The sequence below is a fragment of the Equus caballus genome, chromosome 12, assembly GCF_041296265.1.
Source record: "Equus caballus isolate H_3958 breed thoroughbred chromosome 12, TB-T2T, whole genome shotgun sequence".
Classification (NCBI taxonomy): Eukaryota; Metazoa; Chordata; class Mammalia; order Perissodactyla; family Equidae; genus Equus; species Equus caballus.
This window is the reverse complement of record NC_091695.1, coordinates 39146936-39170037: the sequence shown is the minus strand read 5'-3', so window position 1 is coordinate 39170037 and position 23102 is coordinate 39146936.

Here is a 23102-nt window from a genome sequence, read left to right as displayed (position 1 = left end):
CAATCCTCCTGTTTTTTCTGAGGAAGACTGGCCCTGAGCTAACATCCACACCCATCTTCCTCTACTTTATATGTGGGATGTCTGCCACAGCATGGCTTGCCAAGCAGTGCCATGTCTGCACCTGGGATGCGAACCGGCAAACCCCAGGCCGTCGAACAGACCATGCGAACTTAACCGCTGTGCCACCGGGCCAGCTCTCAAAATTATTTTTAACAATCTATCAGCCCCAGCTAAATTAGGTTGCCCTTTGGTATTATAAGAGCAAGAAATTTGAAATCACTTTCTATAGAAAAAATTTTGTGTACCACAATATACTTTGGGGTTTTTTTGAAGCCTGGAGATTTGTACCTGCAGAGTTAATGCTCCATATGGAGATTTGGATGTATGACAGGATGGCTTCTGTCTTTGGTAAATTGGACAGGAGGGATTATGAAAGTAGAGGTGGGAAGGGAGAGTCACTCTGACCACACACAGGTATATGGTGAAAGTATGTGTGGATGTTATGATCTAGAAATGATCCCTGAAAAATTTTCACCCCCTGGTATATGTCGATCAGTTTGAAGTCCAAAGCCCTAGAGAAATCCTAGGATTACAACCTGAGCCAGAAGGAACATGTGTGACCAGCACATCCTGTTGAGGACAGGAGTCCAGGGACCCCATGTCCCTTGGAGATAAATAGTACCTATCATCACCCACGACCCATCTATACCCTGAGTTCCAATATTCAGTATTTAGGATTTTAAATCACAGTAATAGTCACTTAGATGTAATCCAAAAACTATAAATTAAGTGATTGAAATGTAATTACCTCATTTTAACTGGGAGAACTTCCAGTGGAACAAGAGCCAATTCTGAAGCACACTTTGTTAGCATTTAGGATAAGTAAACATTCCTCATTAATAGAGTCAATTTATTCAATTTGGTATTTGACTTTGGGAATGAGGTATTTATTTTATTTGACTTATTACATCTTTCATTTTTTTTACATAAGTGTAATAGCTGACATTTACTGCTGGACCCTGTGCTGAGCATTTTTTCTGTATTAATTCATTTCTCCTAAGACAAATCTTATGATGTATGCACTATTATTATCACTCTTATTTTACGGATGAAGAAACTGAGGCTGAGAGGGTCAGCACCTTGCTGATGTCCCTATAAGTAGAAAAGTGCCAGAGCTGAGCTTGAACCCAGGTAGTCTGGCCCTAAAGTTGGGCTCTTCCCCACTGCTCAATAAATGAATACATTCTAACTTTGACAGATCCAAACAGCAATTCAGAACTGAAAACAGAGTGTAAAACTGCCCAGTTATGATTCTGCTGTGGGCTGTGGTAAATTTGTGGAATCATTGGAGTTTGTTGACTTCTTTAAACTTTCTAATATTTCCCTCAGGATCTAGGTGTGTGCCCCCATTTCTTGAGATTCCCTTTTATATCTGTGAGTAGTGTCATGACTTTATCCTTAAGTATTTGCAGGTTTCCATTTATGTATATTTCAATATATTACATTGCTTCTATTGTTCCTATTGCCAGTGGATTATTTTTTCTATTACGTCACGTACTGGTAACAGAAGGTTTTTAGGAGAGTGATTGAGGTTTATACACTGATCTTACATTCAGCTACATGATCAACATTTATCAGTTATAATGGTTTTTTTCAGTAGATTACCTTAAATTTCCCTGATAGTTGATCTATCATCTATATATAGTGACCAATTCATTGATTCATTTTATTCATCTGATTTTTTTTCTTGTTTGAAGAGTTTGTTTTTTACAAGATGTTTCTGTTCATTTTTTTAAAATAGTTTTTATTGTTTTAAAGCAGTTTTAGGTTCACAGGAAGATTGAACAGGGAGTGCAGAGTTCCAGTACACCCCTTACCTCTGTACATGCACAGCTTCCCCCGCTGTCAACATCCCACACCTGATGGTGCATTTGTTACAACTGGTGAACCTACGCTGACACAACATAATCACCCAGTCATTAGTTACAGTAGAGCTTACTCTTATGTGGTACACTCTATGGGTTTTGATAGATGCATGATGACATGTATCCAGCATAGTATCATATAGAAGAGTGTCACTAAACTGAAAATTGTCTTCTCCTTATTCATCCCTCTCTCCTCCCTGACTCATGGAAACCACTGATCTTGTGACTGTCTCTATAAATTTGCCTTTTCCAGGATCTCATATATTGGAATCATAAAGTACGTAGCTTTTCAGGTTGGCTTCTTTCACTTAGTAATATGCATTTAAGTTTCCTCCATGTCTTTTCAAGGCTTACAGCTCATGTTTTTCAGAGCTGTATTCCACTGAATTTTAGAGCTATATATCATTATGTGGATATACGACAGTTTCTTTATCTATTCACCTAGTGAAGGATGTCTTGATTGCTTCAAAGTTTTGGCAGTTATCAGTAAGGTTGCCATAAACATCATGTGCAGGTTTTTTGTGGACATAAGGTTTCAACTCTTTGGGGTAAATACCGAGGAAAGCAGTCGCTGAAACTTATGATAAGTGTATGTTTAGTTTTGTAGGAGACTGTCAAACGGTCTTCCAGAGTGGCTGTACGATTTTCACTCCCACCAGCAATGAGTGAGAGTTCTTGCTGCTCCACATCCTCACCAGCATTTCATATCATCACAAATGATCTTTTTAAAAAAAAATTAAAAAAAAGAATTGAAGAGAAACAGATGAAGGATCTAGGATGAGGAGTCATCAACTAGAAGAATTCAGTTGAGTCAAAAACTGAGATGCAAGCAGCTGAAACGGAATTTAACTGTCAATCTCCATTCCATCTGACACGTCACCAGTACCAGGCATCCCAAATGAACGGATCCCTTTGCTTCTTTACATTCACGTACCGTCAATGCCTGAGCTCGACCTACATGCCTCCAAACTAAGCAAGTTTGAGCAAGTTTCTTACTTTCTGCAAGTTAGTTGGCTCAACTTTTAAAATGGGAAATATAATAGCTCATAGAAGCTGGCAGAGAACTCAGCTAACCCCACCCCCCATCCTGACAGAGGCCTTCCCTCTCTGCCAAGCTGGTGACCAGTCTACTAGAGAATAGGCATTTCAGTGACTGCAGTCATATTTCTCCTTCCTACTCCCCAACACAGGGCCGTCTGTTGCTCCATCAAAATGTCCACTCTTTGCTCAAAAAATATATACACCCCTCATTAAATGGGTCAAGGCTCATCTGTGAACAGATGTGAACTTACGCATCTCCAATTGTCCATCTCCAGTTCCTGCATCTGAATCTCTTCCTTTTCCTCTCTTCTCAGGGCCCAAGAGAAAGAAACTGAACTGAGGTTCCCATTTCTGGGGAACAGAGAGCCATCATCTCCTCCCTCCACAGAGGAGATGCAGCCAAAGCCCCAAGAACTGAGCATAGTCCATGAGTTCTATGTAAGTAATAGTGTGTGTGTGTGTGTGTGTAATATGTGGGTACTTCTAAGGTGTGGGTCCAAGGGAAAGGTCCATTTGCCTGTGTCTAATGGTGTCATGGGTCCCGAGGTGTTTTGGAGAAGGGGAATGGAGGGCCTCATTATGACTTTTGTGAGTCTTAGGTACTTTTGGCCACTTCTCCATAAAAACATATTAAATATTATATCTTACCACTGCCTTGGTATAAAGATGAATACACCCCACACTGGTTTATTGGTATATATTAATTATTACCATAGTCACTGTTAGTTAATATATTTACAGAAATTATGACATTTTTGTGTTACCCTGAAACTATTGTGTGCCTAATTCCCTGTACATGTTATGCCTGGTGGAAGAGCCAGCCAGGTGGGAGCCCAATTTTCCTGAGAAAGGGTCAGGGGTCTTCCTGGGTGAGAGGACAGCCTGGGAAGGAAGAGGGACCTGCTGAGGTAGAAGCACAAAGGTGGCACCAGCTTATCCCTGGTGACGGGATTGTGGGCACTGATAAAGTAAGCAGACGTCAAAATCAATGACAACCCACTTGCTCTTTTTTATTCCTGCAGAACACACACACTTCCCCCACCCTTCATTGCTGTGTAGGTCATTGTGGGAATGAGCAAATGGACCACATTGCCACTTGCAGGGACAGGACTAGGGGGCATCGCACAATCTAAGAGGCCTCAAGAATCTCAGTAATTAGGGTAAATAATGTTTTAATAAAATATTTTTTTAAATCAAAATTAATGCCATATAGCAAACTTCAAAATCAAGACAGGATCCACTCCTGCTTTGCACAAGTCACCTCCCTGGCTGGCTCTGTTCCCGGCCCTGCAATCTTGTGTCGGGGACAGAGAGAGCTGAGAGAAGAGCCTCGCCATGGAGCACAGGGCTCAGAGTGGAGGTGAAGCCTGAGGTGGATCAGGAACCTGAGCAGGACCCAACCAGCAGAACTTCAGTGCCTGAGGGTGTCAGAGACAGTCCCGGGGGAGACGGGGTGATGTGGGAGGAAAGGCACTTTTCCAGAGACAGGGTCAAGGCTGGGATACAGAAGGGAAGAAACAAGGGCTTTTGAGATTCTTCAATCCCTCACCCATAAGTTCTTAATCAATAATTGTGTGTGTGCTCATGAGCACACAGATGTGTGATATATGAGGCTCTCTGAACCCTCCATTTTAATCAGATAACAAGAAAAGAACGTTGAGTTTGCAGATACTTTATTGAAATGGAAATGTAAATGAAGTTTCAACAATTGTCCTGGACTTGTCGATCAAAAGAGAAAAAAGAGAGTCTCTCCTGGTGGCACAGAAGTTAAGTTTGCACATTCTGCTTCAGGGGCCCGGGGTTCACAGCTTCGGATCCCGGGTGCAGACATGGCACTGCTTGTCAAGCCATGCTGTGGCAGGGTCCCACATATAAAGTAGAGGAAGATGGGCATGGATGTTAGCTCAGGGCCAGTCTTCCTCAGCAAAAAGAGCAGGATTGTCTGCAGATGTTAGCTGAGGGCTAATCTTCCTCAAAAAAAAAAAAAAAAGACAAAAAAAGAAAGAAAAGTTGTGGTTTATAGGAATTGACAGTCAGTTTCTGACATCCCCGGAGCCAAAGGTCTTGTGGAAAGTCAATACAGAGCACACCGAAAACTGTCAAATTTTGATTGCTGGAAAAGAAACACTGAGACATCACCTGGGTTTTCAATTCTCTCTTACAAAGTAAGATCTTGAAAACCAAACGCTTCTTCTCGTTGTTTTCCTGGGTTTCTGCACACGCATCTGACATCCAAGAAAGTTAGTGCTGGCCGTAAAATCAGAGCTGCCTCGTCATTTAATCTTCTGTTCAAGAGACATTTATCGATGCTAAAGAGGTGTTGGTGTTTCCAGATCTTTTCCCCACAAGGGACCCCTTTAGTAATTTTTTCTTCATGTTTCCTGTTCTTTGAAATAACTTATCCAATAAGTATGTTGTGTGTATTATCAGTTTTCAATATAGCATTGTTGAATCTCAGCTCAAATCCAAGGAAATGTAAACATTTTGAGTTCCTGTATTGCCTTACATGTCAGAAATAGAAAGAACATTGAAGCCCGCCTGGTGGCATAGTGGTTAAGTTCACACACTCTGCTTTGGCTGCCCAGGGGTCACAGGTTGGGATCCCAGGCTCAGACTCAGCACCACTCAAGCCATGCTGTGGCAGCATGCCACACAAAATAGAGGAAGATTGGCATAGACGTTTTCTCAGTGACAATCTTCCTCAGGCAAAATGAGGAAAATTGGCAACAGATGTTAGCTCAGGGCCAATCTTCCTCACAAAAAAAGAAAAAATATATACAGAACAGTCTGCTGCCTCCACCATTACCTTTGTGGTCTACAAAATATTGGAGATATGCTTTCCGAGTGCTTAGTTCAATCTAGGTTTTTGAGGCAAACAATCCCATCTTCCTTAATTGCAGGAATTGTTTACTTGTTAAAATTTTAGTTATGAGAAATACACATAATATTAAATTGACCATTTTCATCCCTGGAAGCCACTATTCTACCTTCTGTTTCTATGAGATTTGTTACTCAAGAAATCTGATATGAGTGAAGTCATGCAATATTTGTCCTTTTGTAACAGGCTTATTTCATTTGTTACAATGGCCTCAAGTTTCATCCGTGCTGTACACTGTGTCAGAATCTCCTCAGTGATGTACACATTTATCTTTATACTTGTGGCAATATTTCTATGTTGTCTACTCTAGAATGTTTTTTGTGTTCTTTTTTCTTTCTTTCTTTCTTTCTTTCTTTCCTTGTTTTTTTGGTGAGGAAGACTGGCCCCAAGCTAACATATGTTGACAATCTTCCTCATTTGCTTGAAGAAGATTGTCCCAGAGCTAACATTTGTGCCAATCCTCTCCCATGTGGTATGTGGGACGTCAGTATAACAAGACCTGATAAGCAGTGTGTAGGTCCGCTCCTGGGATCCGAACTGGAAACCCAAGCGACCTAAGCAGAGCCGGCAAAATTAACCACTATGCCACTGGGCCAGCCACAACTCTAGGATGTTTTCATTGGTACATTAAGATAGGGAATAAATGCTAGGAAAAAACCAAACGATATCTATTATAATTAGAAAGAATTACTCATTGATAAATTACTGATTTTTGTTTTAAACATTTCTATCACCCATTGTGGATTCACGCCCATGATATGCACCTGTCATTCATGGGGTCTTTAATTAATGGTCAAAGAACCCAATCCCGTGTGCTAAGAAAATCTGGTTGCTTGAAAGTGCATTTTGAAATCTCATCATAATATGTATGGAATCTTCCTCAAATGGAATTTTCTTGATTCTGTCGAAAAACTCTTAAGAAAGTTTTATTACTTGTTTGTATGAAGAAAGGGATCATTTTTGCTGTTCACTCCTACAAGTGAGGGATTCTTGAGAATCAGATGTTTTTAACTTGATAGAAAATGTGTGTGTGCATGTGCATGTGTGGTATGTGTGTATTTTTGTGCGTGTGTGTGTGTGTGTGCGTGTATACTGGAAAGCTGAGGAGTAGCTAAGACTTTGCCAGGGTATTGTTTCCCTCTTTCACCATTTTTATTTATCATTCACTAAAGATTCCACAAAGTGAAAGGAGAATCAGCCCTGGGGCCCCAATGGGTGTCTTGACATCACAATATTCACCCTCACTGACAATTAAATTCACAGAAATAAAATAAGGCATGTTCATCGTTGCTTTGGAATAATTAGTGACAAACTTAGAGTCTGCATCTCCATGTTCAGTGGTTTAAAAGCGCATAAGAAAAAAAAATTACCACCATCACTCTGACATTGGCCAGAGTTTCATTTGACTGGTTGAGAAATCATTGCTTCAATTTGACTATGGCCTTGCAGTGGCGTCATTCGAGACTAACTCTTCAAGAGCTGATAGATACTCAGTTGTGGAAACTGCAGGATCAGTTCTCTGTTCAACCACATCCTCGAGAATTGTGCAGCCAGAACCTGGGATGAAAGCAAGCAAATGTGGGCTCTATTGTGGAGGTATGGACCACTTTTTGGATGTACTTGTGATAGTCATCTTCTTAAATCCCAGCAGAGACATACATTCAGAAAGATTATGGTGAATGGTGTTGAGTTCTCAATTCTAGGAGAGTAAACTCAGGATCTGGGCTTCCTTTAAGCCCTAAAACATCTGCCCTCCCCTCCTCCTGCCTTCACAGCCCAGAGAAGCCAAATACTGTGCAACCATGAGAAACAAGGACACTGGAGAAATGAGATGATCTTTACAGGGGTTTGGGGACCAGGAATTCTTCCACAGGGCCCCTGACAGCAAACATTAGCCCACAGCCTGGCCTCCCTGTCTGTCCTCACCTGCATAGCAGTAAAGGGAAAGGGCCACCAGCAAGAGGACCATCACCAGCTTCATGGTGGAGGCAGCTGTTGTTGGCTGGTCTCTGACGTGGCAGGGATGAAGGAACTCACTCTGGAGGGGAGTGCCCAGAACTCCTCCTTCCGGTCCCCACCTTAACCCCTCCCCAAAATAGGGGAATGTGTCACAGGATAAACTTGGCATTGGACTAGGAAATGACAGCGAGAATCAGCCAGAACCCAGCCAGTCTGTGCTCTGTTTGTAGAAACCAAGGAGGGAGAGCTTTTTGGATCCCAAACTATTTCGGAACTGCAATAATGATACATGATTTAGAGGAAATTAATGCGAAAGTGGTTTCTAAATAATAAAGCAAATTGCCTCATTGTGAGCCTATTGCCATCCTTATGGTTTTTGTTATTCTTGTGGTTGTCATTACATCCTGTTCCTCCTCTTCTTTCTCTTCTTCTTCCAGGTACAAAAAGCTTCATATCCTGCTGGTTTTCTGAACACCTGGGCTCAGTGCAATACCACATATGTCCTCCAGGAAGCAGACGTCCCTCACCCATGGACACTTGTCCACTCAGGTGCTTGAAGTTTGGTTAATACTAATGTCTCATCATATCTGAAATTGTTTTGACAAAGAATATCTGATTTAGTTAACTCAATGTAATGAATTAATTCTCTTATAAATCTATGAATTAATTTTCTTTTAAGTCTTGTTAGGTTTTTCTTCCATTGATTGAAAGGATGACATGAAGTAGAACAACTGATTGATTAGGGGAGGCGGTGCTGCATGGTGGAATGATGATGAGATCAAGGCTCACGCAGGTGTGGGTTTGAATCTTGGATCCCACACCTTATCATGACGTGTCCTTGGGCAAGTTAAAGTGCTGGTCATCCCGAGCTTCCTTTTCCTCATTTGTAAAATGGGCATAAATGATACTATGCATAATTTTGGAAAGATGGCAGACACGCTGTGCAAGGAGTCTATCACAGGGCTTAAGACAGGGTAATCGTGAATAAATGGTAGGATTTCTCCATCCGTCCATCCATCCATCCATCCATTCACTCTTCCATTGTTCAACAATAACGATAAGCTTCTCCTATGATGGGGCCCTGTGCTCTGTGCCACAGATTCAGTTGTAGGAACACATCAGAGGAGGATCTTGCTCTGTGGAGTCAGCTCTTAGCAGGGAGGCAACGAGCAAGCCTACAACTGAATGAGTGATATCAGACAGTTACTGTGTAAAGAACAACAACATAGCTACCAGGGGCAGCATCCTGCACAGAGGTCCAGGCAAAGCTATAGGAGGAGAGACCTTTAGGTTTGGATGAGTGGACTGTGATGTCCGGGAAAGACCTGGGGAATAGTATTCTAGGTACTGGGAACAGCAACTACAGAGGCCTGAGAGCAGATGGTACTCAGCAAGGTACAGAAAGTGTGTCTCTTGGTGTCAAGAGAGGGACAGGACAGCCTCGTGCACAGAAAAGCCACATCAGTTTAAGCAGGGATGATGTGACGGTTATAGAAACTAGAAAAACAAACTTGGCTTAGGTTAAAAAAATGAGCCAGCCCTGATGGCCTAACGGTTAAAATTTGGCATGTTCCACTTCAGCAACCTGAGTTCAGTTCCCTGTCCTGGAATCACACCACTCATCTGTCAGTAGCCATGCTGTGGGGGTGGCTCACCTAGAAGAACTAGAAGGACTTACAACTATGATATGAAACCATGCACTGGGGCTTTGGGGATGAAAAATAAAATAAGAAAAAAGAGGAAAATTGGCAACAGATATTAGCTCAGAGTAAATATTTCCCTGCCAAAAAGAAAAGAAATGAATGAGAAAGCCAGAGAGATGAGTCATTGGTTAATTACCTCTGAATGCATTATTTGCTGTCTGGATTATTTGAGACTCACGTCATTCCATCATTCACTGGAGCATAAGTTGCCAAGAATAATACTGATTTCAGAAAATGCTAGAAATAGAGAAGAAGTTGATGTTCTCATATGAGAACTTTCTCCAGTTGACCGTTGCAGGTGATCTTCATTCCAAAGGCAACTGAAGGACTTGAGTAATGAAACAGAGGAGTATCTCCTTGGCCAAGACTTAACAGGGACTCTGCCTGATGCCCCAGTCGTTATGGACCTGCCCTGTCACCTGCTGGGACACTGGAACCTTCAGAGGTTTCTTACTCAGTAAAAAAGACATCCCACATCAAGTACCTCTTGTCCACGATGAAGTGTGTTTTCTCTCCCTCCATGTTTTCTCCATACAACTGATGATGATCATTCTCAGGTGAATCAGATAGTAACTCAGCTCACAAAGACTCATGTGCAAGTCAGCATTTACAAGGAGAAATAGAAGAATCCAAAGGTCAGAATGCTTGTGTTACTGGCCTGATATTTTCTGTTCCCAAAAAGGACTTTGACTCAGGTCCTTACCTTAAGGTGAGAAACTAGAGGAGTAAAGTAGCCTTTAATTTTGGTGTTTGTGTGACATTTATTGATCACCTACTATGGCAAGTTATGGTGTAGAGGTGAATCACTCACAGATTTTACCCAGAATTCCTTGTGTCTAGTGGTAGATAAAGCAAGTGGTAAGAGGGGAATTATATTTGGCTTGTGCTTAGGCTCATACAAGACTGTAGAAATACTCACACTAACATTTTAGTCATTTGAGGCCTTACCATACTTAAGTAATATCATGTTACTTTTTTTTCAGTGACTCATGCATTGGCACAAAAGCCTACAGAAGAGTTATTTTGAAATTGAGATGATCTGTAAGTTTTTTTTAATTGTAAGTTACTGATATGAACCAGTCCCACAGTATTCGAGGTAAGAGATGCCTGTTTCTTTTTCTTCACTCATTCTGTAAGCCTTGTTCTACCCTCTCCTCCAGGACTGTTGGGACATTAACCTCAGGCATGTTCTTGGAAGTGACCATCTTCTTCCTTAAGATCCTGCCAAAGTCTAGACCATGGGTGGACAGGTACTTTACCAGGACAGAAACTTCAGGAAAGGCTCTGTTTTAAAGACATCTTGGTTGTCAGTGAGATGTTCATTGTTCACGGTGTCCAGGCCATTCCTAGACCAGGCATCTCCCTTGCCTTGGGACCAGCCTGGTGTGGAGATTTCACAGCCGTGTGTCTTTGTACGTTGGGACCAGTCCTAGGATTGTTGTGAGGCCTGAATGAGGTATAACGTGTAAGTCCTCAGAACAGGGCTGGGCACAGAATAGGTGCCATCTACATGTCAGCTGCCAGTGACTAATTTCATAAAAATGAGGAAGGGGATGTGACAAACCTTGAAGGATGACTAGGACCTTTATAGACCACTGAAGACTCTGCGACTCTGCTTCTACTTTACTTTCTCTAAAGATCTAGAGATAATTGTGTTCACATCTGAGGTCAAAGTTCTAAGTTGAAAATAAAGCACTGTATTTGATACACACTTAGTTGATATTTTCCTGACTCGCTCTTAAAAGAAATTTATTGAGATATAATTTACATAACACTTCCTCTCAAACATAGTCTGTGTTATGTTGGCCTAGTCATCTTCTCAATATTCAGCACCAATCAATGTTTAGTGCTCTTCAAAATTCAATAAAACGTGAATAGCAAACAATTACATGGCAATTGCTCAATGCAGGACACTGGTGAAAACCTATTTTAATCTTCACATCTACAATCGAATGAGCAGAGTGATGATGAAACTGGTTTTATTGGCTAAACTGGGGTACTTTGGAGGATTGAAGAGGTCACTAAAGAGATGGAGTGCTGGGACAGCAACATAAACCAGGATTCTCTTGAGCAACTGAGGTGTGTGGTCTCTCTCCCCATGAGGTGGGCATATCATTTCTCCCCAGTTGCAGACAATGAGACAAGAGATGTCAAGTAACTTGACCAAGGGGACTCATCTAGTGGATGGCGGAGTCTGAATAAGGAGCCAGGTGTTCTCATTCAAGAGACAGCTCCCAACCCTATTGATATGTTAGTTTGAGCCTATGCACCTTCACTTTACGGCTCAGATGGATCCTTGTGACCCTGACTCGCACAACTGCTAAGGTAAACTCCAGGTGGGTTTCTGTACAGGACCCACAGTGTCTGCTTGAGGCCTTTGCTCCCTGTGTACCTCCCTCTCCCACTGTCCTTGCCTTCGTCCCACTGAATTGAGACTCCTTATTCATTCCCAATGCCACATCAAAGACAGTCCACTTCCTGTGCCCTTTTCTGGCCCCTGAATCTCTCGAGATCTCTCCCCTCCCAGAACCCATGGCCCTCATTGCAGCTTTCTCCTGAGTCCCAGGACCTGTTCCCATGGCCCTTTCCCCCATGTTTACGCTTCTTGAGGGCACGGCCTGTCCACATCTGGTCTTTGTTTGACAATAGTCAACATGTAGCTGCTTACTTTACTGTTCTGTGACTGCCTTTTAGGAAAGATTTCGAATTTTTACAAAGAATTCACTGATTATATTACATGTTGTATTAGTCTGTCTATTTAGAAAGAGAAGTTCATTTAAATTTTCATCATTAGTAAAGGAAAGGGTCAAACCCATCACTTGAACCAGATTTCAGTGTGACACCACCTTCTTTCTGTTCCTGGGTGAGGACTTTGCAGTCACAATAGTGAGGGGGCAGGTTAGGAGAGGAGGAAGTTGGAGTCCATGCCATCAGGAACTGGGCCTCCTCAGTCTCTCTGTCCCGCAGAAGTAACCGTTACCTTGATCCAAAGTAACCCGGATCCATCTAATGACTTGGAACAAGGAGCCAGATTTGGAATCAGAGCCAGGATCAGGTGTCATCTCTGGCTCATTCTCCTTGGCTCCTTCACCAAAACCACGAACAGTATGCAACATGACATTTCCAAAAAGCGTATGCTTAAATATATAATCCCCAAACATATATGATAGCCCATATGGTTTGTTAGATATGTGTACCCTTACATTCTCTATTCAGTTGATAATTTTCCCTGCCTTGCATGCCCACATTTTCTTGCTAACTGTAGGCATCCACAGTTGTGATTCTCTGGTCCTTAGCAGCATTACATGGGGTAGAGAGGGACCTGATATAAAGTATTTCCACTGCTAGAGCAGTGATTCTCTTCTGGGGCTGATTTACTCCCTCCTTCCGCTCATCCCTGTTGACATTGTTAATGTCTAGATATGTTTTGTCATGTCTCCAGCGGGTGGGTGGTGTCCTATTGGCATCAGGTGGGTAGAGACCAGGGATCATGCTAAACAACATGCTAGAGAAATGTCTAAAAGCATTTGGCCTTGTGCTGAAAGGTCAGTAGTGTTAGGTAGCCTCACACAGTGGACAGTGAGTGGAGCCCCAGTGCAGACAGATGCCGGCAGGAGTGTGGGCATTTCTACCCTCTCGTGTGTGAGCTCAGGTTCATGGCCATGCCTCTGCTCAGACTGCTCCCTACACTTCCTCTGTCCTGTCATGCTCCTCCAGTTTGTCCTTCAGGATCCAACTCAGCCATCACCTCCTCACAAAGTCTTCCTTCCTGGAGAGTGCAAGCTCACAGGGCCTTGCTCTTCTTTGAATTCTATGAGCCTTTAATTTCTACAGCAGATTCTCATTCTCAGCAACATACCTCACCTCTTTCTTCAGTTCTCAGTCTTGTGTCTTGTGATTTAACAAGATAATTAATTCCTTAAGGAAATCCATTAATTCTTTCATGAAAATACATTAGCTTTCTCCTAAGTTTAGTGCAGTGTACATTCCAAGTTGACCTCAGATCATTTACAGCAAATAATCCAGTATTTGCCAAATTTGCCCCTGGCTGTTTTTGTCCTTTTTCTTCTAACTTGTCCTTTCTTTTCATTTCTGTCTTACAACTTCATATATTTTTCAAACCATTATTTTAAAATAGTGTTAGAGGTGCATTGTTCAAAAATTAAAATATTGAAAAACATTTCCAGTGAGAATCACTGGAGCCCTGTCCATTCCTGTCCACACCATGTTGTCTCATGCTCGTCTACAAATTCTTCACCGGGCGTCTGGTATTGACATGTTGTAAGTATTGTGTTTTACATTTCTCTCCTGAGTAATCTATAAAAAACTATGTTATATCCTGTGTTTACTGGATTCCATAATTATCTGTCTTCCTCTACTCCTTCTTTTTGGTAGATCATATGCTCTGACATCATTTAGGGTACAGGTCATTGGAGATAAATCTTTTGAAGAGTTTCACTTCTGAAACACATTCATTTGTCTTCATGCCTAAATGATGGTTGACTGCATTTGCAATTAGATTGGTATACAATTACAGGTTGGGACCTCTGCACTTTTAGTATTACTCCTGTGTCTTCCAGTCTTGTGTTGATTTGATTTTTATTCCCCATCCTTGGACGTGACTTTGTGTTTCTTTCTGAAAGAATGACCATTCTTTAGGATGATGTTCCAAAAAGTCACAAAAATGTGTTTTGATGTGGGGAGTAAGTGGGCTATTCAATTTCATATTCTTCATTTCTAGGGAATTTTCTTGTAATATTTCGTTGGTGGTTTCCTTCCTATCATGATCTCCCTCATTCTGGAATCCTATTATTTGGACATCATGTATTGATGTTTTAACATTATTTTCTTTTCTCTCATATTTCTCTATCATTTTAGCTACATATTCACTACTATTATTCAACTATTTTACTTTGTTTTCCATCTCCTATATTATTTTTTCCAACTGTCATATTTTTAATTTTTCAGAGCTCTTTGTTGTACTACAAATGTTTATTAAGCCAGAAAAAGATAATAGATTTTAATAATCTAGGCTTTTGAAGACCCATGAAGGTGCTTCATGAGAGAAAGGCCTGCCTGGCCCAGAGAACCTGGACCAACCCTCAAGGTGTATGAGTCAATTCAGCACTTTCTTATCTTCCTGTCTCTCCCCTTTTCTTAGGCCCTAACAATGTCAGAAACCATGTGTAGTAGCTGAGAGAAAAAAAGGAGAAGTAAAGGAGAGAAGGAAGGAGAAGTCTTGATTTTGAATCAATGTAGTTTTAATTATTACACAGTCCTGAATATTCTAATTTCTGAATGGAGACATTGACCTTCATGTCGTAGGAAATAGACAGCCATTGAAGGTTTGCTTTAAGTGAGCTTACGACAAAACAGAGCTTTGTGTTCAGAATACGGACCTTGCCATAGGGAGTGAGATGGCTGCAGGGAGAAGGCACTTGAGAAGGAGAGCCCAGACAGAGAGTGATAGGACTCGTCCAGGGGAAGAATTTAGAGGCCTCAAGGAGAAAGTCAGGACTCTGCATGAGTCAGCCCTTTGTGCTTTTTTAAGCTCAATTTGTGAGTTTGAACCAGACTTTCTAAAAAATTAGTGGTATCTTCAATAAAGAAAAATCTAGAGGCAAATGGAACAGAGTTGACACCAGACATAACTAGACTTTGAGGTGCCAACAGCTGTGGGAGAGCATGTCTAGTGGGGATCGAGATACAGGCCCTGCTCCCGTTACAGTCATCTTTCTGCTGTGCTGCAGTGAGCTCGGCCTGTGGAGTCTTCGTGTGTTTGGTAAAATATACGGAACATAAAATTTACCATTTTAACTGCATTTAAGTGCACAATTTAGTGGCTTTATGTACATTCACAATGCTGTCACCACTGTCCGTTTCCAGAAATTTGTCGTCATCCCAAATAGAAAGTCTGTACCCATTACACAATAACCAAAACTCTCTCCTCCCAACCCCAGCCTTTGGAGTCTTGCATTATCCCACCTCACACTCTTGAACAGTGGCTCATGGAGGAAAGTATTCCTGTACGAGACCCTAAGTTTGTCAGTTTTATGAAGTGAAACTAATGAATGACCTGAAATTGCCAAATATGAAAGGCTATAAGTGGTTAAAGAAAGCTTGCAAGGTGACCACTTTGGTGATGCCGGGGAATCTCTGACTCTCATGGAGAGTCTTTTCTTCCTCCCTGTTCACCACCCTACCTAGCCACCCTACCCCTCTAATAGGTTGGGGTGTGGAAATGGGGGCTGCATGGGTTCCACTTGCAGAGATACTGATATACGCGGGGCTTGGGCGTCACTTTCGTTTGAAATTTTCCCTGTTTGCTCTAACTTATTAATTTATTCAGTATGTAATTGACAACTCTGTAATATTATATACATTATATCGCAGCAAGATAAACTGATAACAGAAGGATGTATATGTCTGTGTGTCTGTGTCTGTGTCTGTGTGTAAGTCTGCGAGTCTGATTGTGCGTCTCTGTGTTTGTCTTTTCGTGTGTGTCTGTGACTGTGTGTTTGTGTGTGTGTGTCTGTGTAAAAATGCGTATCTGTGTGTTTTGTTGAGTGTAAAATGTCTATCTGTGTATAAAGTTTATTTTACAGCGTGGGACTCAGCGAGCACCTCACAGAGGATGAGATGTGAAATATCCTACAGATGATAGTAGGCGAATAGTATCCTTCCTGTGCAGGGAAGGATATAGAGGCAAAGGGGACACCACAGGCCTGGTGCAAGGGTGCGACTCAATGTGATTCATAAGCGAGTGGCATACAGATCACCATGGCTGGGCACAGAAGCCTTGGTGAGCAGGGAGATGAGGTAACGGGGGTGCCCGGGGACGGGGTCTTGGAAGTCATAGTGTGCGATGCCAACAGTGGGACCAAATCCTCCAGCAGTCATTCTAATCTGGGTTCTCAGGGTGTTGCAAGAGCTCCATGAATCCTTGTTCCCACCAAGCATAGTATGTAGATTGGATACATAAAGTGTTTCACAAAACAGGGATTAATTTAAATGTACATATTTCCTGATGTGAATAAAAACACATATTTATTGTAAAAGCATTGCTGATAATTGATACTAGTAAATAGTAGTTGCCTTCTATTTTTTCCATCAGAGTTTATATAAATGTACCTACTACTATTTCAGTGTGGGTTGGGAATTAATAATAAGTTCTCTTGCTTAAAACATTTGGAAACACGTGCCCACTAGTAATTCAGGGCTGCAGAAATGAGATCACATTTACGTTTTATTTTAAATGAGTCACTTTGGCATCAATGAGGATGACATTACCACAGGAAGGTATCTCAGGAGAGCGTTTAGGAGACTTTCACAGAGGCTGGGAAGGACTAGGCCTGGCCTGTGATGAGGACTGTGGGAGGGAACGGAGGGGATGCTCAGACGTGATGCTGTGGCAGTAGAGGGGGCAGAACTTAGTGGACTCAGATGTCAGGAGGGAGATGAACTATAGTAAGCTCGTAAAAAACCCCAAAATATTCACATCCTAACTCATGGAACCGGTAATGTTATTCCTACTTGGAAAAAAAGGACATTGCAGATGCAAAAAAGTTAAGGATTTCAAGATGGGGAGATTATGCCAAATTTTCTGGGGTTCTTTAAATGCAATCTGATATATTCTGTATGAAGGAGGCAGAGGGAGATTAGACACACTGAGAAAAAGAGGAAGTAATGTGGCCTCACAGGGAAGAGGTGAGACTGATGAGGGCACAAGACAAAGGATACCATCAGCCCTCAAAGCTGGAAGCAGCTGTGAGGTTTTCACCTTGACTTTCTGCAGGGAGTGTGGCCCTCCTGACACAATGATCTGGGCAGAATGGTACATATTTTGGATGTCTGTGCACCAAACTTTGAGAAAATAAGCTTATTTGGCTACCATGTGTGGTAGTGTGTTACAGCAGCTACTGGAAACTAACCCAGGGGCTCCATCGTATCCAAATTTTCGTTAGGTGGTGGGTCCCTCAGCCAGGATGGGTGAGGCACATAGAAGAGGAGTAGGTCGTGGGCAAACGATGAGTTCAGTTTTACATATTCCTTCAGAAATAACTGTGAAGATCTTGAATGGAGTTGTCCAGATGGCTGCTGGATGCTTATTTCTGGATATCCGGGAGAATTTGAGGGAGGAAGCACTAGCTTGAGGTCTTGGAGAGTGGAATAGACAATAACAAGGAATGTGAGTGAATGTGCAGAGTAAAAGAGAACTAACTGAAATTGAACCCTGGATATTCACTATAAATTGAGAGGTAGATGAAAACACATTACACTGGACAGTTCATGGGATTGAAATCACAGGGAAGGGAAGAGGACCAAGCAGGTTGCTTGTGATTATGATGAGGCCAAAATACTAGTGATGCTGCTGGCAGGGAACCACATGACTAGGCAGAAAGTTAGGCTGCAGGTATCTCTCAATACAAGACCAGTAGCAGGGATGATTTAATTGCTTTTTACACTTCATCATCCTTTTCACTCATGGCTGCATAAATGGGAAATCTGTAAAGTAATGCAGGATGATTTAAGACCAAATATTTTCTCTCATGATCCCTGCATCTCAGGGCCACCATGGGTAGCTGTAAATTCGGTCTCTGAAATTTGCTAGTCACAACACTCAATGGCCACTTCATGACAAAACCCACTCCAACTCAAGGACAGAGACTTTTGGATGATGACATGACAAATAGAAAAATCCAGCCAAGTAATATATTGAAGTAAGATGTTGAAACCTTTACATTTTCCAGTGAAGTTCAGGTGATCATTGAAAGACTAGAGGTATGACAATAGAAGATTTGATATATCTTTGTAAGCCCACTTCAAATATATTTTTCCCTGAAATAGAAAAAGAAAGAGAGAAAAGGCAGGTCAGTCATGCTGCTCCTGGAGATGACATATTAACACAGACCTTTGTTCGCGCTAAGATATCAATGAAATTTCAACCAACAAAAGGCAGATGGAAGATAAGCAGGAGCCAAGTATGTGATAAACTAAATAGACCCAGATACAATTACAACCAGCCATGCAAGTGAGGAAAGAACCATTTTCATAGACCAAGAAATAAACCCTGAGGAGACCCAAGAGTATAACTCAGGGTTCTATGGAAGGAGGGGCTGAAGGGTTGGGCAGAGCAGCCCAAGATTTCTTTTCTCTGATGTCCTGGGACAGAAGACTCTACTAGTTCACTCCAAAGGGGACACAGGGTTGAGAGACCGGAACAGGAATGGGAGAGGACTTGGGAAGTACTGCTCACAGGAGATTCCCAGCCTCAGGATGCGGAAATTCAACCTGACGGCACATGTGCTTCTCAGCACGAAGATTCAGGTTCTATGGGCATTTGAAGCTGAACCTCATGACCTAAATCCAGTGGTAGATGGGCTGAGAGGTGCCTTTAAATATCTAATTTCTTGATAAAGGCGTAATTTAAGTGTTTCACCTTCACATGTGGCTGCAGGAGATGTAACAAGGAGTGTGTCTGCCCACTGGCAATGATAAGGAGGAGAGTCATGGGAGAGGAGTGGAAAAGTGGATGGTGCTATAAGGAGTGGGCCTCAGCTCTGCAGAAGTGGGCAGAAAATACAGCTAGTCCCAACGCCATCCTGACAGAGGGTGGAGCCTATTTGGCCCCCAACCTGTCTCCCTATTCAACATTCCCAACAATCCCACTGAGATTCCTTAGGGACTGGGTGAGGGAACTCGCCCTCAGGAAAGCTCCCAGGCAGGGAGGCAGCAGTGCTTTGGCCCTTCAACATCACTGTGTGGGGTCCCAAGTGTCCTCCTCCTCTGGACGCTACAGGGAACCTGGTTCCCAAAGAGGTGACCTGAGAAGGAAGAACATGCCCGGATAATCTGTAAAGCCTTAGTATAGTTCAGCAGGTGTGCTGTTATCATCCACCCTGTGGCCACAGGTCATCCTATCAGAGGCGAACAGTGAGGCTGTTGTCTCCACCTCCTGTGTCCCCAAGAGCAGCACCCTGACCTCCTTCCTGGCAGTTGACCTGAGCAGAAGCCTCTGTGTACAAAGAAGGAAGAATTACCAATGCTTTTGAAACCAACAGTCTGTTCCCAAAAGATTTATTATCCATGCATCTTTTCACTTGCATCTCTTCTTCCTAAGTTTCTGGAGGTGTGGAAAACCTCTGAAGTCGTACCTTGTAGACAGGTTCATTAAGGAACAAGAAGGATATGAAATCAGTAAGAATGAATGGACAGACCTGCATTGGCTGGAGCAGAAGAAAAGGAAATGCAACTGATGTGAGGAAAGTTGATTTTTCCTAGGGCTCTGATGTAAGAACTAGACAGGAAACCCAGGCATTTTATATTCCCAACTCATCACATGCTGATGACAGTGTGAGACCCTCAGGATCACGATTTCTTCCAGGTCACACTGCAAGTGGCAGAGCCATGACTGGACACCAGGGGTCCTCATGCTTGGTTCAGTTTCTCCCTTTTGTAAAGTACACCCACTACATTCCAAGACTCTCTTGGATTGCTGAAACTCACGTTTCCTAGATTTAAAAAATTAAGTTTTGCCTGCGAAAAAGAGTGACACGTTATTTTGTCTTGGCTATTGGGGAGGAGGAGATTTTAGTCAACAATTTTTCAAGTGAATGGTAGTCAGATTATACAAGATTTGGGAAGGGAGAAGAAATCTGGAGAAGATTAAGTAAACTATTTATATGTTGAAAGATGCTATTTTGAGACTAAATTACAGAATGGGGGGTCGGGCCAGTGGCATAGTAGTTAAGATCGTGTGCTCTGCTTGAGAACCCGAGTGTTTGCAGGTTTGCATCCTGGGTGTGGACTTAGCACTGCTCCTCAAGCCACGCTGTGGTGGCATCCCACAAGAAACAGAAGAAGATTTGCACAGATGTTAGCTCAGTGACAAACGTCCTCACACACACACACAGAAGTAGGATTATGTCATTGTTTGCAGACATAGCTTAAAAGCTGAAAAAAATAAACCTAATCAGTTTGAACACATTTAAAGGTTACACACAAAGTTATGATTGGCTCTGTTATTCTGTAGTGTTGTACAGAATTTTTCAGAGAGGGTGAGAGGTGGGAAGTTTGGCTCACTCCTGACCCCACTGGAATTGTGCCGAGACTTGAATTAACCACTTTTACTGGTCTGGATTCTCCATTCCCCCAAGTCTTTGCAATGCCCCTGCAGCCCAGGATCTGCTACATCAGGCTCTGATCTCAACCCTGGTCAGATGTCACACTATGCAGAGAATTTGGACAGGGTAAATCAGAGGCCACGTGAGGAAAGAGGATGCAGTTTAGAAAGTTAGATGAAAGAGAAACATTCAACATCTTGGGTGAATATAGACGGTATGAAGACTTGCAAAAGTATTGTTGAATGAATGGCTAGAATTAACCTAGACTAATAGAAACCGTAGCCCTAATGATTTTACTAGTTCTACTACAACCCCTGGCAGTAATCCTAGAAAACTAGTAGTATGTCTAGACATGTTGAGTGCTGCTGATTCAGAGCCCATTTGAAGATTTATTACTCAGAGATTTAGAGAACACTGACTCTTCCTGAACTGAGAACTCTCCTAAAACTCTTCCAGACGTAAAGTTATTACATGTGCGAATATACGAGTTAAAAAGCTGTGCACTCAACTGACACCTAAAAAAATCTGGAAGGAGGACATCTGAAAACTGATGTTTGCTTGATACCTAGAGGTGGACTCCTGACACAATTAATCCGCTGCATTGTCATAGCTACTCTTGGTGATAGCTCTAAAAGCAATGACAAGAGGTCACTTGGAGAGATTAAGCATTTTGTTCAAGGTCGAAGCGCTGGCAAGTGGCAGAGCCATGATTCACATCCAAATCTTATGTCATCCTGCTTCTGAAACAGAGACCACAGGCAAGGAGTGAGGCTTCAAGTGGAAAACTCTTAAAACTTGCCGGCAGTGGTTTTCTGTACAAGTTCCAGAGTATTGGGATTTAATAAAATGAGCCCTGGGATTTTTGGATACTAGTTCACAAGTAGAGGAAAAAGTTTGGATTTTAATTTGTTCACACTCCAGTTAAGTTCACCTGATTCAGAGGTCATTTACCAGGGCTAGTGCTGGACCTATTAGAAATGATACTCATCCTTGCAGCAGCAAGGGTCAGAGTGACCAGCAGGACAGACAGGGACTCCTTCATGGTTTATTTTCCTTTGAGTTTTCAGTTATAACATGCAAGAACAATTAGGAGCTGGACTCAGGAGCCTGGGGAGCCCAGCCATATTTGTACCTAGACAGGCTCACTGGTCCTGCCCACATAGCACATGGTAGGTCCTGAGGTCTGACTTCCAGCCCTCCCTTCCTCACTCAGGGCTGATGCCACCTGTCGGTGTCACAGTCTCCAATGACTGAGTCAAAGTTCCGATTTATAGACATTGCTGGCACCATGCACCCTCCTTTGTAGCAATTACTGAGACTGTAGCTTTACAAATGTATAACCAGTAACTGATGGGAGCCCCCCTCGAATTTAGCTCCTTGATGGCAGGACAGTGTCCTATTTTGCTCATCTTTACTTAGCACAGGGCCTGGCCCAGAGAGGAAGATAAGCAAATATTCCTTGAATAAATGAATGAATGTGAATTATCACATCACTAACTTGGTTAGGCTGTATCTTTAGTGTAAAATGATGCCTGCTGTGCCACGTTTGTTTTGGGGCAGATGAGGAAGAAAGGTTAGTAGCATAGGGACAATTATGGAAGAAATAAGTAGTTTTCAGGATCCTAAGAGAAAACAGTTTGAAGAGGAAGACTACCTCTCCAACTACTCATTTCCTACTCTAATCTACTGTTTCTAAAGGAACAAAGAGATTTCAAATCAAATCAAGCTCTAAGTTGACTAAAAGAAGCTCCTCTTTAGTTTACTTGTCAATTAGGACGATCTCACTTTCTGAGGCATCAGGGTCCCAGCAGTAGAGAAGCCCACAGGGGCTCATCCTCTGCTTCTCCCAACCATAAGCAGAGTGCTCTCTGGCAATGCAGAGGGAGAGGAGGACCATTCTGATTACAGGCATTAGGAAGTGAAGGTAGGTATAGAAAGGAGCATATAGAATTTGGACATAGAGAAATGTTTGGGGGAGGAATGCTGGGGGAACAGCATGAAGGGAGACAAGACAGCATAAACCACATGGATTGTTGAGGGAACATCAGAAACCCAGGTTACCCTGAAAGACACAGTAGTAAATGGGAGAATAGGGAAGGCTTTATGACTGGAGAGACAGGATGGTGCAAATCAAGGAGATCTGCTTTGCTCTGTGGACAATGGTGGCAGAATGAATAGGTGAGGTGAGAAACATCTAGATTTTTTGCCCCGGTGCTTTCTTGCTGTGTTTCAGATCTCAAGTCAAAATCACACGAGTTTTTCACACCCATTGTAATGGCTACTATCCAAAGAAAAGAACAAGTTTTGGCAAAGATGTGGAGAAATAGGAATACTTGTGCATTTCTGGTGGGAAAGAAAAATGGTGCAGCTGCTAAGGAAAGGAGTCTGAAGGTCCCTCAAAAAATTAAAAATAGAATTATGATATGGTCAATCAAGTTTACCTCTGAGTATATATGCAAAAGAATTGAAAGCA